This window comes from Jaculus jaculus, chromosome 5 (assembly GCF_020740685.1).
Source record: "Jaculus jaculus isolate mJacJac1 chromosome 5, mJacJac1.mat.Y.cur, whole genome shotgun sequence".
NCBI classification, from domain to species: Eukaryota; Metazoa; Chordata; class Mammalia; order Rodentia; family Dipodidae; genus Jaculus; species Jaculus jaculus.
In genome coordinates, this window is record NC_059106.1 from 24,302,152 (window position 1) to 24,315,730 (window position 13,579).

Consider the following 13,579-nt stretch of genomic DNA (forward strand, 5'->3'; position numbering starts at 1 on the left):
GAGCAGAGAGAGACAGGAACACTACATAATAATGAAAAGGTCAACCCACCAAGGACATACAGAAATCCTGAATATGTGCGCACCAAGCAACACAGCAGCAAAACAGGTGAAACAAAACCTGGTGGCACCAACAAGACAGATAGACGAATCTACAATTATAATGAAAGGTTTCAACACCCCTTGATCAGCTGATCAACTGATATCAACTAGACAGAAAATCTGCAGAGATCACCCGGCAACAGTCAGTCGATAAGATCACTTGGCAATTATAGAACACTCCACCCAATGACAGCAGAACACCCCTCTTCTCCTTTCCCCTCTTGTCTCCTCTCCTCTCCTCCTCAACCCTCTCCTCCTGCTTCTTTTCCTTCTCTTCCTTTCCAGCATCCTCTCCTCTCCTTCCCTTCTCTCTTCTCCTGCTTTCCCCCTCCCCCTCCTTTTCCCTTCTCTCCTTCTATCTTCTCCTTTTCCTCTCCTCCCCTCCTCTCCCATCCTCTTCTTTTTCTCCTTCTTTTCTTTCCGAACCACCTCTCTTCTCCTCCTCCCCTCTCATCTCTGCTTTCTTCTCCTCCCCTCTCCTCTTCTTTTCTCTACTTCTGTCCTCTCCTCTTCTCCCTTCTCCTTTCCCTTCCCTGACTCACTCCTACTCTGCACAGCTCTCTTCGGTTTTCCCTCCTCTCCTGTCTTTTGTTTTTCTTCCCCTTCCTTTCTGATGTTTAAAGCGATACACCATTGCCTTATAGTTGTGTAGGTCAGAAATCTGGCTTGCATCTCATCACCACTGGAGGGGATTAAGCTTGGTCTCCAGGAGGGGGTTGGGGTCTAACAGATTAGGTTTGGAGAGGTGCAGTTGTTCTAAGGCACTGATTCCCTCATGGGCTTTTACTTCCTGTCTTCTCATGCACCCCCCCCCCCCCACACACACACAGCTGGGCAGGGAGAGCGCAGCAAGAGCCAGAGGCTGGCTCACATCGTCGTTTGTCAACAGGGAGAAAGCAGCGGGAATGACATAGCTGGCAAGATGAGTGAGACGATAAATCCCATGTCCTGCCCAGTGACACTCCTCCTCCAGCAAGGCTCCACCAGCTGTGGATTAAGTACGAGACTTAATTACCAACACTTGAGGCTACGGAGGACATTTTGTATTTAAACTACTACACTGTCCTTATTGCAAACACATCCATCACGCCCTTCACCGTATTATGATGGAGGCAGAAGACCCTCACCAGGATGAAACAGAGGGTTGTTTGACCTTGGGCTTTTAGCTCCAAATAAATCTCTCTTGCATACAAAGTAGCTGGCTTAACTATTTTGTTACTCAATTAAAAAAAATGAACTAGGGGCTGGGAGATGGCTTAGTGGATAAAGCTAAAGTGCAAGCAAGGGTACCTGAGTTCAGAGCTCTAGGATGCACATGAAATACTGGGTGTGGTGGTGTGGTCTGGTAATGCCAGCACTGGGAAGACAGAGACAAGAAGATCCTTAGGTCTTGCTGGATAACTGGCCTTGCTGAATCAGTAGGTTGTGGGTTCAGTGAGAGACCCCGTCTCAAAAATTGACACAGATGCCAGGCATGATGGCTCACTGCTATAATCACAGCTCTCAGGAGGCTGAGGTAGGGGGATCACCATGAGTTCAAGGCAAGCCTGGACTGCAATGTACATATAAGATTAACCTGGGTTAATGTAAGATCCTGCCTCAAAAACAAACAAACAAACAAACAAACAAACACTGCTGTCTGATTGGACCTGAGGCCCACTCCACAGAAGGGAATTTCTTCCTGGTACCTGTGGCTGAGGAGGTCATAAGTCCTAGGAAATAACAACTACTGTCTTCTGGCTAAATGAATATATTATGCCCCAAACTGACCTTAGATACTTATGTTTATGCCATATATTCATGTTACTCTCACTTTTGGCTGGAGGGGCTTATCCTTTCAGATGGCAGTGACTCACCACAGTGGAGAGAAGTGACAGTGGAGTATTCATTCAGCGCTGAGTAAAACATCTCTGTCACGGGCCCCAAGGCTCCAGGACCATTGCAGAGCTGGTGGAAGGAATGTAGGAGCCAAGCAAGGGGAGGAGAGCTTACAAAACTGTCTTCCAGACACAAAGTGGCCTTGATATTCATGACCTCACAGTGGCTGGTGCTGCCTACACAAGACCTGCATAACAGGAGGGGGAAATGACGACATTAAAATAGAAGAGAGACGAATTGGAAAAAGGAAGGGATTCAGTGGTGGAGGATTTGGGTGAGAGGAAGGGGAAGGTGGTGGGAGGGGATTATGATCATGGCATATTGTTTACATTTAGTGACCTTGTCAATAAAAAAGTTTAAAAAAGAAAACACAAAGTAATAAGGTAGAAAACAACTGAGGAAGATACCTAACCTCAACCTCTGACCTTCACACACTCATGCTCAAATGCATACGAACACGCATACATACAAGCGTGCACACACATATAGGCACTAAGATAAAGACCAAAGGCAGGAGCTGGGCGTGGTGGTGCACGCCTTTAATCCCAGCACTAGGGAGGCAGAGGTAGGAGGATCACCGTGAGTTCAAGGCTACCCTGAGGCTACATAGTGAATTCCAGGTCAGCTTGGACTAGAGTGAAACTCTACCTCGAAAAATAAAAAAAATAAAAAAAAAAGACCAAAGGCAGGTGTCTGGATGCCTGACCATTAATTCACAGGCCCATAGCTCCTGATGGGCACTATGGGATCAGCAGACAGAAGGCCTGACTTTGCTCCCGGTTCCATCCTTCACAGAGCCCGGTGGAGGGAGGAAGAGGAACGCTAGAGTTCCCTGGGCTCCGGGTCTTTCATGAGTACAGTCTCGATGAATCCTGCCAGTTCTTCAAAGACTGGATTCATCCATGCCCATTCACAGAGATGGGAATGGAGACACAGACAAAACAAGCAGCCTAATCGTGGTGAGTGACAGAGAGCAGGGCTGGAACCCGGAGCCCGGAAGCTTGACTCTGGGGCCCAAGCCCTTTCATGTGTGAGATGCCCCAGATGTGGTCTTATCTTAGGGCGCCAAAACTTCACTGAGAGTCTAGGGGACCATTATCAGACCCCAAGGACCAGGCACAGAGCCTGTTCTGGAGGTAACCTTGAGTTTTTGGCCCATTCAGCAACAAGTTGGTACCTTGCAACTTGAAAGTAACCAGAGAAGAATCTAGGAGTGAAGGATGTCATATTTTCTTGGGTGCTTATTGGTTTCTATCTTTTTTTTTACTTGTGTGTATGTGTGTGTGCTTGTGTACATTTGTGTGTGTGCAGGTGAATTTGTACATGGGTGTGCATTGGAGGCCAGAAGACAACCTTGGAAGTCATCCCCAGGAATGCCATCCACCCTTTTTGTTGTTGTTGTTCCTTTTGAGAAAGGGCCTCTCATTGGACCTGCAGCTCATTGATTAGGCTAGACTACCCCACGGATCCTATCTCTGTCTTTCCAATGCTGGGATTACATACCCATGCCACTATACCTGGCATTTTTAAGTGGGCTCTAGAGATGGAACTCGGGTCTGCACACTTGCAAGTGCTTTAGTGCCCAAGCCGTCTCCCCAGCCTCTCTTCCTCATTTTCACGCCCAGGGCTCACAGCTTCCTTTCCTTTGCACAGGAAGTAAGCTGCATCAGAGCAAAATGGATGTCTTTCCTGAGAAATGAAGACCACACGGCATTACGCGCCACAGACTTATTGTCTCTGACAACTGGCTGGCTTTGGGTATGATCCAAGACCTGATGCATTGTGGGTCTCTGGTCCAAACTGGTTTTGACTGCCCTGGGTGGAGGCTTTAGCTGGGCTGGATTCTTGGGACTTGAGTTAGTGCATACCAAGCTGTTTGGGTCAATTGCAAAAACAGAGAGATGAACATTCCCAGGTTTCAGTTACAGTTACCGTCGTGATGGTACTGAGGACGATGACACAACAGTACAGCTGACTTGCACCAGGGGCCACAGCATGCCAGCTGCCTGGTGTCTGCATGCTGGCTGTGAGTAGGCACTGTGGTTCCCTTACTCCAAAGACAGATGCAAATTGAACGTCAGAGTAGCTACCAGGTAGGTGCACATTGGTACCACGAGTGCTTGCAAAATTCATGCCCGTTTGGTGGTCTGCACTGCACATCAGGAGAGTCACTGATACAGAGCTAGGTGCACCTGGGCCTTCAGTAGCAAGCCTTTCTCAAGTAATTCCACCAGTGGGCTTGTACGTATCTATGGTGCATGGAAGCCCATGTGCGCGTGTGTGCGCGCTCGCACATGCATGCGCATGCGCCACAGAGTGCTGTCAGCCCGTCTTCCTCAGTCACTTTCTGTGGTGGTTTGATTCAGGTGTCCCCCATAAACTTAGGTGTTGCGAATGCTAGCTCCCCAGCTGATGGATATTTGGGAATTAACGCCTTCTGGAGGGAGTGTATCATTGGGGGCCGGCTTATGGGTATTAAAGCCAGTTTCCCCTTGCCAGTGTTTGGCACACCCTCCTGTTGCTGTGGTCCATCTTCTGTTGGCCAGGGGGTGATGTCCACCCTCTGCTCATGCCATCGTTTTCCCCTGCCATCGTGGAGCTTCCCCTCGAGCCTGTAAGCCAAATAAACCTCTTTTTCCCAGAAGCTGCTCTTGGTTGGGTGATTTCTACCAGCAATGCGAACCGGACTGCAACACTTTCCATTTTAGCTTTTGAGAAGTTTCTCCATGAACCTGGAGCTCACTGATCTATCTTTACTAGCTAGTGAGAAAGCCTTAGGGATTCATTGGCTCTGTTTTCCCCAGCACTGGGATTACAGGTGCATGCTGCCACACCCACATTTAATGTGGGTGCTGGCTCTCTGAACTCAGGTCCTCATACTTGGACAGCGAGCATTTTACTGACTGAGCCATCTCCCCAGGCCCACAAGTGAACTTTTTGTTTCTTCTTTATGATGAACTTGATAGCAGTGAGGTCAACCCCCGCCCCTCAGAGTAGAAATCCACCCCACAACATCCCAGCAGAAGACCATCCCTCTAATACCTCCACGGATGGGGAACTCCCTCCCTGCCTCCGAAGGTAGTCCTTCCCACCTTGGATCCACTGTCATCCTCAGAAAGGATGGGGTTTATTATTTAGAGCAGAGCTCTGCCCAGCCATTCTGGGGAAGGCTTGTGTCTTTGCTTTGGCCGTGTTCAAGCTGTTCTCATGGCTGAAAGCCATAACAGGCCTTCTCCTTCTCCTTCTCCAAATCTTGGTTCTTCGTGTGTGTGTGTGTGTGTGTGTGTGCATGGGTGTACAGGTACACATACACATGTGTGTGTGTTTGTGGAGGCCACAGGTCAATGTTGGGCATCTTCCTCAGTCACTCCCCAAACTTACTCTCCGAGACAGGGTCTCTCTCTGAACCTCGAGCTCATTATTGGCCACATTACTGGGCGGGAAACTTGAGTGGTTCTGTCTCGGCCTCTGCAGTGCTGGAACATCAGGTGCACGTCTCTGCTGCTGGCATTTACATGGGTGCTGGGGATCTAACTGAAGTCTTCATACTTATGAAGAAAGAACTTGACTGGCTGAGATGACTCCCAAGACCCTACTCCAAGTCTTTTGGGGGACTTGAGAGAAGCCAGGCTGGAGAGGTGAGTCTGAGCCCCAATCCCAAGATGGAAGCCAGGAGGACGGGGCTGTGTGCATGCTCACTGTGAAGACAGGGTGCTCCTGAGATGTAGGATGAAGGACTTTGGCTGTGGGGGACTTCAGATGTGTGTTAGTTACTTTCCTCATTGCTGTGACCATGTGGCATGAAGCAGCTTAAGGAAGGAGAGCGTTTGTTCTGGCTCACAGTTTGAGAGGACACCGTCCCTCACGGTGGGGCAGGAGTGGCAACAGACAGTGTGGCTGGTCACGTTACATCCACAGCCAGAAAGCAGGGTGAGCAGAAAGTGGGGCTGGACTGTAATACCCCAAAGCCTAGCCCCAGGGACCCACTTTCTTCCAGCAAGTTTCCATCTCCTGAAGGTTCCACAATGTTTCCAAATATCTGGGGATCAAGTTCAAACACATGAGCATGTGGGGGGCGGTGGGGAATCATATTTCATATTCAAAGGACAAGAGTCACCCGGGAGTGGTGGCGCACACCTTTAATACTAACACTTGGGAGGCCGAGGTAGGAGGATCGCCATGAGTTCAAGGCCAGCCCAAGACAACATAGTGAATTCCAGGTCAGCCTGGGCTAGGGGGAGACCATACTTCAAAAACAAAAAAAAGAAAAGAAAAGAAAAGAAAAAGTAAAAGAAAGAAAAGACAAGACTCAAATAACAAATACCAGTTATAATAAGAAGCTGTCATTTGCCAGGCCTGGTGGCGCACGCCTTTAATCCCAGCACTCGGGAGGCAGAGGTAGGAGGATCGCCATGAATTTGAGGCCATCCTGAGACTCCATAGTGAATTCCAGGTCAGCCTGGGCTAGGGGGAGACCGTACCTTGAAAAACCAAAGAAAAAAAGAGAAGCTGTCATTGGCTGTGGTGCCTGGCATAGTCTTAAAACCATCCTCATGTCAGCTCCACTGGATCCCACAGTGACCATCTCTGGTGACTCTCTGAATTCCAGGTCGACAGACAAGCTGAGGCACAGAGAGGCCAATGTTGCAGGTCACATCATCCAGCCGGTGTCTAAGCAGCTACAAAACAAAACCTTGTCTTATCTTCCTGTCCTGACTGGAGGCTACAGGAGCTTCAGGGAGCCAGGCCAGCGTTACTACCCTGAATCTCCTTCTAGAACTCACAATTGTGGGGCAGAGGAATTTGGGCACCTTGTAAGATGAGTTGCAATATGGCACAAAGGTCTGGGAAGGTCTGCTTGAGGACAGGCCTCTGCACCATGGTGGCCCAGATGAATGTGATAAAAAGTAAATAGCTATGCCACAGTCAAAAGAAAACAAGAAGGATGAGAAAAAAGTGGGGCATTTGCAGCTGTCTGGAGCCAGATGTGCTCAAGCTGCTTCCAGAGCATCCTTTTCCTTTAAGGGTCTCCCCTGAAGGCAGAGAAGAGCTGTTCGTGTTCCTGCTGAAGCTAGGAGAGGGGAGGGGGTTCATGAAGCATTTGAGGCTCGGGGCCATTGGCTTGATGAGGTCCAGGCCTCTCCTCCCACCTGACCCCTGGCTGGGAGGAACCCCCATTCTTCATCCCTCTCATTTGCCTGAACACCTCACTCTCTGTGCTTGCTGCAGACACCCCTGGGAGCCGGAGCCCATGGGGGCTACAGATGAAGAGGCGCAGCCACACAGCGTTGCGTGAAGGATGCCTGGGTCATAGGGAGACGGCTGGCCTGATCAAGCCTGCCATCAGCTGGGAGATGACAGCACCAAGGACAGGACCGTGATGAGTCTTAGGGGACAGGCGGTAGACAGAAAGGGGCCCTGGATTATATAGGAGCCAGCCTGCTCCCAGCTAGGTGCTTGGGGCTGTGTCCGTGCACAGCTTGTATACTGGGTCTTTCTGGAGGCGCAGTCGGTATTCCACAGCACAGAGAAGTTCGGGGGGGGAGGTTATAATTACCTTTTCTTTGCTGGCATAAAGCACCCAACCAAGGCAGCTCACGGGAGGAAAGGATTTAGTCTGGCTCGCAGTCTCGAGGGAAGCTCCGTGATGACAGAGGAAAGTGTAGCAGGAGCAGAGTCTCCAAAGAAGGTGGGAAACAGAAGCAGGAGAGTGAGCCAACTAACACTGGTAAGCTAGGGACTAACAGAGCTCAAGGTGCTCCCCGAAACCCTTCTCCTCCATCAAGGCTCTACTTCCCAAATTGCCACCAGCTGGAAATCAAACATTAAGAACATATAAATTGGGGCTGGAGAGATGGCTTAGCCATTAAGGTGCTTGCCTGCAAAGCCAAAGGACCCAGGTTTGATTCCCTAGGACCCACATAAGCTAGATGTAGAAGGGGTCTCTCTCTCTCAAATGAAAAAAAAAGAACACATAAATTTATGGGGGATACCTGACTCCAACCACCACAGGGGGTGACAGGCTTGACATGCAGTCATGCTTCAAGGCTCAGGACATAGGCCTGGCTTCAAATTCTGACTTGGTCAGATCATGACCTCAGGGTGGGGGACCCACAGGCAGTTGTTTAAGCTCTCTGCTGGAATAAAATACGTATTAGCATAGGGCCTGGCTCACAGTAAGTTCTCAATAGACATATATGTGCATGCATGTTTATATGTGTGAGAATGCATGGGGAGAGCTGAGGACAGCCTCAGGTGTCTTTCTCAAGTACACCATCCAATTTTTTGCGACAGGGACTTGCATTGGCCTGGAGTACATCAATTAAGCTAGACTGGCTGGTCAGCATGTCCCAAGGGACCTCCTATCTCTACCTCTTTAACACTGGGATTACAGGTGTGTACCATTGTACCTGGCTTTAAAAATTTTTATTTTTATTTATTTATTTAACAGAGAGAGAGAGAGAGAGAGAGAGAGAGAGAGAGAGGAGAGAGAGAAATGGGTGTGCCACGCCTCCAGCCACTGCAAACAAACTCCAGACACATGCACCCCCTTGTGCATCTGGCTAACGTGGGTCCTGGGGAATCGAACTGGGTCCTGTGGCTTTGCAGGCAAATGCCTTAACTGCTAAGTCATCCCTCCAGCCTGTACCTGGCTTTTTTTTTTTTTAATTTTTATTTATTTATTTGAGAGCGACAGACACAGAGAGAAAGACAGATAGAGGGAGAGAGAGAGAGAGAATGGGCGCGCCAGGGCTTCCAGCCTCTGCAAATGAACTCCAGACGCGTGCGCCCCCTTGTGCATCTGGCTAAGGTGGGACCTGGGGAACCGAGCCTCGAACCGGGGTCCTTAGGCTTCACAGGCAAGCACTTAACCGCTACGCCATCTCTCCAGCCCCCTGGCTTTTTTTTCATGTGAGTCCTGAGGATCAAACCCAGGTTCTCCTGCTAGCAAGCCAGCACTTTACTGTTGAACCATCTCCCCACACATTATTCATTTTACTCTTGCTGGTCAACAAAACTGGTCCCTCCAGGTGGAGGTATGGGAAGCTTATCAGAAAGGAGGAAGAGCAAGAAACATGGATGGATAAAGCACAGAGAGTTCTACTCAACTGTGAAGCTGAACAAAATTGTCTCATTTTCAGGAAAATGGGTAGAACTGAAGGTCGACATGTTAAGTAAAATAAGCCCGACTCAGGGGCTGGAGAGATGGCTAAGTTGTCAAGGCACTTGCCTGCAAAGCCTATGGACCCATGTTGGATTCCCAATTACCCACGTAAGCCAGATGCACAAGGTGGCGCATGTGTCTGGACTTCGTCTGCAGTAGCTAGAGGTCCTGGTGCAGCTATCCTCTCTCTCTCTCTCTCTTTCTTTCTCTCTCTCCCTCCCTCTTCCTCTCTTCTCAAATAAATAAAAATTTTTTAAAAGCCTGATTCAAAAGGACAAATACCCTGTTTTATCTCATATGTGGAACTTAGAAAAAAATCCATGCAAATAGAAGAGGGACTTCCTGGAAGAAAGGTGCTATTGGAAGGGTTGAGTAAGGATTTGGGGGTATATGATCAAAGTAGTTACATGCATGTCTAAAAATGTCACAGTGAAACCTGAGATACTTTGTATAACTAATAGGCATGATTAAAAAGTGGCTATGAGGCAACAAAAAGAATTCAAACACTACAGATATATTTTTTCAAAAATATTTATTTATTTATTTACTTACAAACAGAGGGAGACAGAGAGAAGAGAAAGAGAGAAAGAGAGAGAGAGAGTGGGTGCATCAGGGCCTCTAACCACTTCAAATGAACTCCAGCTGCATGCACCACATTATGTATCTGGCCTTTTGTGGGTTCTGGGGAATAAAACCAAGGTTGTTATGTTAGGTTTTGCTGGCAAGTGCCTTAACCACTGAACCATCTCTCCAGCCCCAAACACTACAAATAGTTAAGCTGCAGCTATTTGCCACGTGCTTTTAGAAAGATGCATTCACTCTTTAGGAAAATCTACCTAGCTGATGCCTTTTTACTCCCTTCTTCTTATCTGGAGATGAGCCTCAGGGAAGGTAAAGCAAGCTTTTCAGAGCCACATGCCACTATTCAGGGATGGCAGAGGGCCAGCCTCACAGTTCGAGGTGTGTGTGTACGGGCAGTGCCTTCACTTCACTAGGAGATCTCAGAGAAGGGTTGGCCTTAGCTCTCTCCAGGTCACCAGGGATTGCTTCTGAGGCCTGAGACAACAGCCAGAGTATTAGGGCCTCCAACTTCTTTCCTGCACAGTGGGTTCATGGGTATCAGGCTGTGATCACCATGGCCCTGGTTGGGGGATCACACACGAACTCTTGCTGCCTGGAGGGATGAGGCCACTGTGGGGCAAAGCCGAGGCCCCAGCTGGGAGGCAGCCTTGTGATGGGGCGTGTGAGCTGCATGAGGCCAAGGCTTGGGGTCCCGGGCTTTCTTTGGCTTTCCAGAGCTCCTGTGGGACTTTGTGCATCATTACACTGGTCTAGGCATCTGTTCTGTTCCCACCAGGCTGAAGAGAATGGGTGTCTTCCCGGGTGTAGATAAAGGCAGGCATACAGGACCTGGCCGGAGTGGGGGGGCAGCCGCAAGAACTCAGCCTTGGGGAAATGGTTCAGCCAGTAATGTGCTCGCCACACAAGTGTGAGCACCTGAGTTGGGATCCCCAGCACCCACATAAACACCAGGCATAGCAGTACATCCTTGTAATAGCAGCACGGGGGAAGTGGATCCCTGGAGTTTGGTGAGCTTCATGCTCAGTGTGTCTCAAAAAATATGGTGGAGAGCAACTGAGGCAGACACACACACTCACATGCACCTACGCACAAGTGTGCTCCCCCACATGAACACGTATGCATGCACCACACACACATACACTTGCCAAGAAATAATAGCTCACTCTTGCTCATCTAGCATCCCAGTGCCCAGAAGCCCTAGAAGCTGAGGGGCCCACTCCACAGACTGGGAGGCCGAGTCTCCAAGTGTGGGCATCTGACGAGGGACGGGCTGGAATCACACAGGTTGACATGACCCCAGACCGGAAGCGTCTTCACTCACCACAGTGGATCCTAGAGAGCATGGGGTGGCTCAGGCCACTCGCATTACAGACCCCTCTGAGCTAGAGGTGGGCCTGAGGTGCAGGCAGCCAGCCCCTCTTCCCCTAAAGGCTCATCACCCTCTTCCATCCTGTCCTTGGGAATGGAAGCTGGTGGGTTCTTATCCCCACAGGGTTGCATGGGTGAGAACATCCTGGAACATGAGTGCCTGGCCGCAGGCCACAGAGCAAAGTGGGGTAGAGGCTGGGGCACTCAGGTGTCCTGACTCCAAGACACACGTGCTCTCATGGGGCAGGTGGTGTGGGGCCTTACTTCCTGTCCCTTTGAAGGGACCAGCAACACAGATGTGGGAGGGACGAGGCACAGGCTTAATCAGCCCTGTCCATTCAGCTGTTTAAATAATGTAGAAAGAATGGACCAGAACTGCCATAGGTGTGGACGGCTTAGGCTGCCCTCCACTACCTTGGGGAAAACCAGGCATACAGAAATAACACTATCAATTCCTGCAGTATCCAGATATCCTCAGGGGAAGAGCCAGGGAGGAGCCTTAAGTTTTCCTTCAGTCATTACCTGCAGGACCACTGTGCCCTGAGTCCCCATCCCTGAGGCCCACTCCCACTGGCATTTGGACAGACGGAGAGGCAAATGGGCTTGCAGGAGCCTTTGTCCAGGACCAGGCAGCAGACACCTGCACACCAGCCAAAGAGCCTCTTGTCTCTTCCAAGTAAGCACGGTCCCTGAGCAGGGAGCCAGCGGACCTCAAAGGCCCGGCCCACAAAAGGGTCTTGACAATGCCGCCTGTTTACCTGACAGATTGTCCCCTTTCTTTTCATCTCAGAGGAAAAGAGCTCCTGCAGGGAGCCACTAATCCCAGAATCAACAGATGACCTCGCTGGGGCTTTTCCCAAAGGTGGGGTGTACAGTGCAGTGCCCCAACTGTGCAAACAGACCCCTGGAGGCCTGTTTTGGGCATTGGGCGTGGTCCCAAGTGGGGCCAGAGGGGTTGGCCCATCTTGCCAGACCTCTTTGCTTCCTTTGTGATTTTCCCAATGAATGAGTTGGGAGCTCAAAGGTAGGCCTAGGAAAGTCAAAGCTAATTTACAGGGCCAAGGGTGGAGGAAGGACACCCCCCAGGCCCCCCCCCCACCACACCTTCACCAGGAAACAATATGGTCTTACTGGCCTTCCTGGGGTCAAGGCTCCAGGCTGAGCTGGCTGTCTACTGCTCTCCACGCTAGCTGAGACACTCAGGCCAGCAAATGCACCTCTGATCCTCAGTTTCCACACCTACAAAGCAGGGAGAAAGGCACCTGTCTGGGGCTGGAAACATAGCTCAACTGGGGGAGTTTTGTCCAGAATACACAAAGCCCTGATTTATTATTATTTATTCATTTATTTACTTATTGATATGCAAGTAGAAAGAGACAGAGGCTGGGTGTGGTGGCACACGCCTTTAATCTCAGCATTTGGGAGGCAGAGGTAGGAGAATCGCCATGAGTTCAAGGCCTCCCTGAGACGACATAGTCAACTCCAAGCCAGCCTGAGCTAGAGTGAAACCCTACCTTGGAAAACAAAACAAAACAAAACAAAAGAGTGAGTGAGTGAGAGAGAGAGAGAGACAGAGAGAATGGGCACACCTGGGCCTCCAGCCACTGCAAACGAACTCCAGGTGCATTCACCACCTTGTGCCTCTTGTTTACATGGGTACTGGAGAATTGAACCTGGGTTCTCAGGCTTCACAGGCAAGCACCTTAACCACTAAGCCATCTCTCCAGTCCCAGCCCTGGTTTTTGATCCCCAACACAGCCTAAACTGAGCATGGTGGTACATGCTGTAATTCCAGCACTTAGGACATAGAGGCAGGAAGACCAAGAGTTCAAGTTTGGGCTAGAGAGATGGCTTAGCTGTTAAGGAGGTTGTCTGCAAAGTCTAGGGACCCATGTTTGACTCCCCAGATCCCACGTAAGCCAGATGCACCAGGTGATGCATGCATAAGGTCACACATGCACACAAGGTGCAGCAGGTGTCTGGAGCTCAATTACAGTGGTTGGAGTCCCTGGCTCACCAATTCTCTGTGTGTGTGTCTCTCTCTCTTGCATAAAAAAAAAAAAAAAAAAAGAGTTCAAAGTCATTCTAAGCTCCCTATGGAGTTTGAGGCCAGCACAGAAGACATGTGATCCTATCTCAAAAACACAAAAAATAATTAATACAAGACACCTGTTTGCTAGTGCTGGAAATAGTGGGGTGTGCCGTTTGTAAGCAGTGACTGGTGACTAGAGAGGTAGGCTGTAATCTAGAAGCTGCAAACCAGAGAGAGAAAGAGGATTCTGGGAGGGGTCAAGCCAGAGCAAAGGAACTCAGCTGGGAATAAATGGCTTCCATCTGAAAAATGGCCTCCAAAACAGTGTGGTACTGGCAGTGCTGTTATCAATGGCAACCAGTTTCCCCACTTCCAACCAGTGGGACCTTGGAGGAGCTACTTGACCTCTCTGTCCTTAAGTTTCTTCTTTCCTGAATTGGCACGCATCGCCCTGA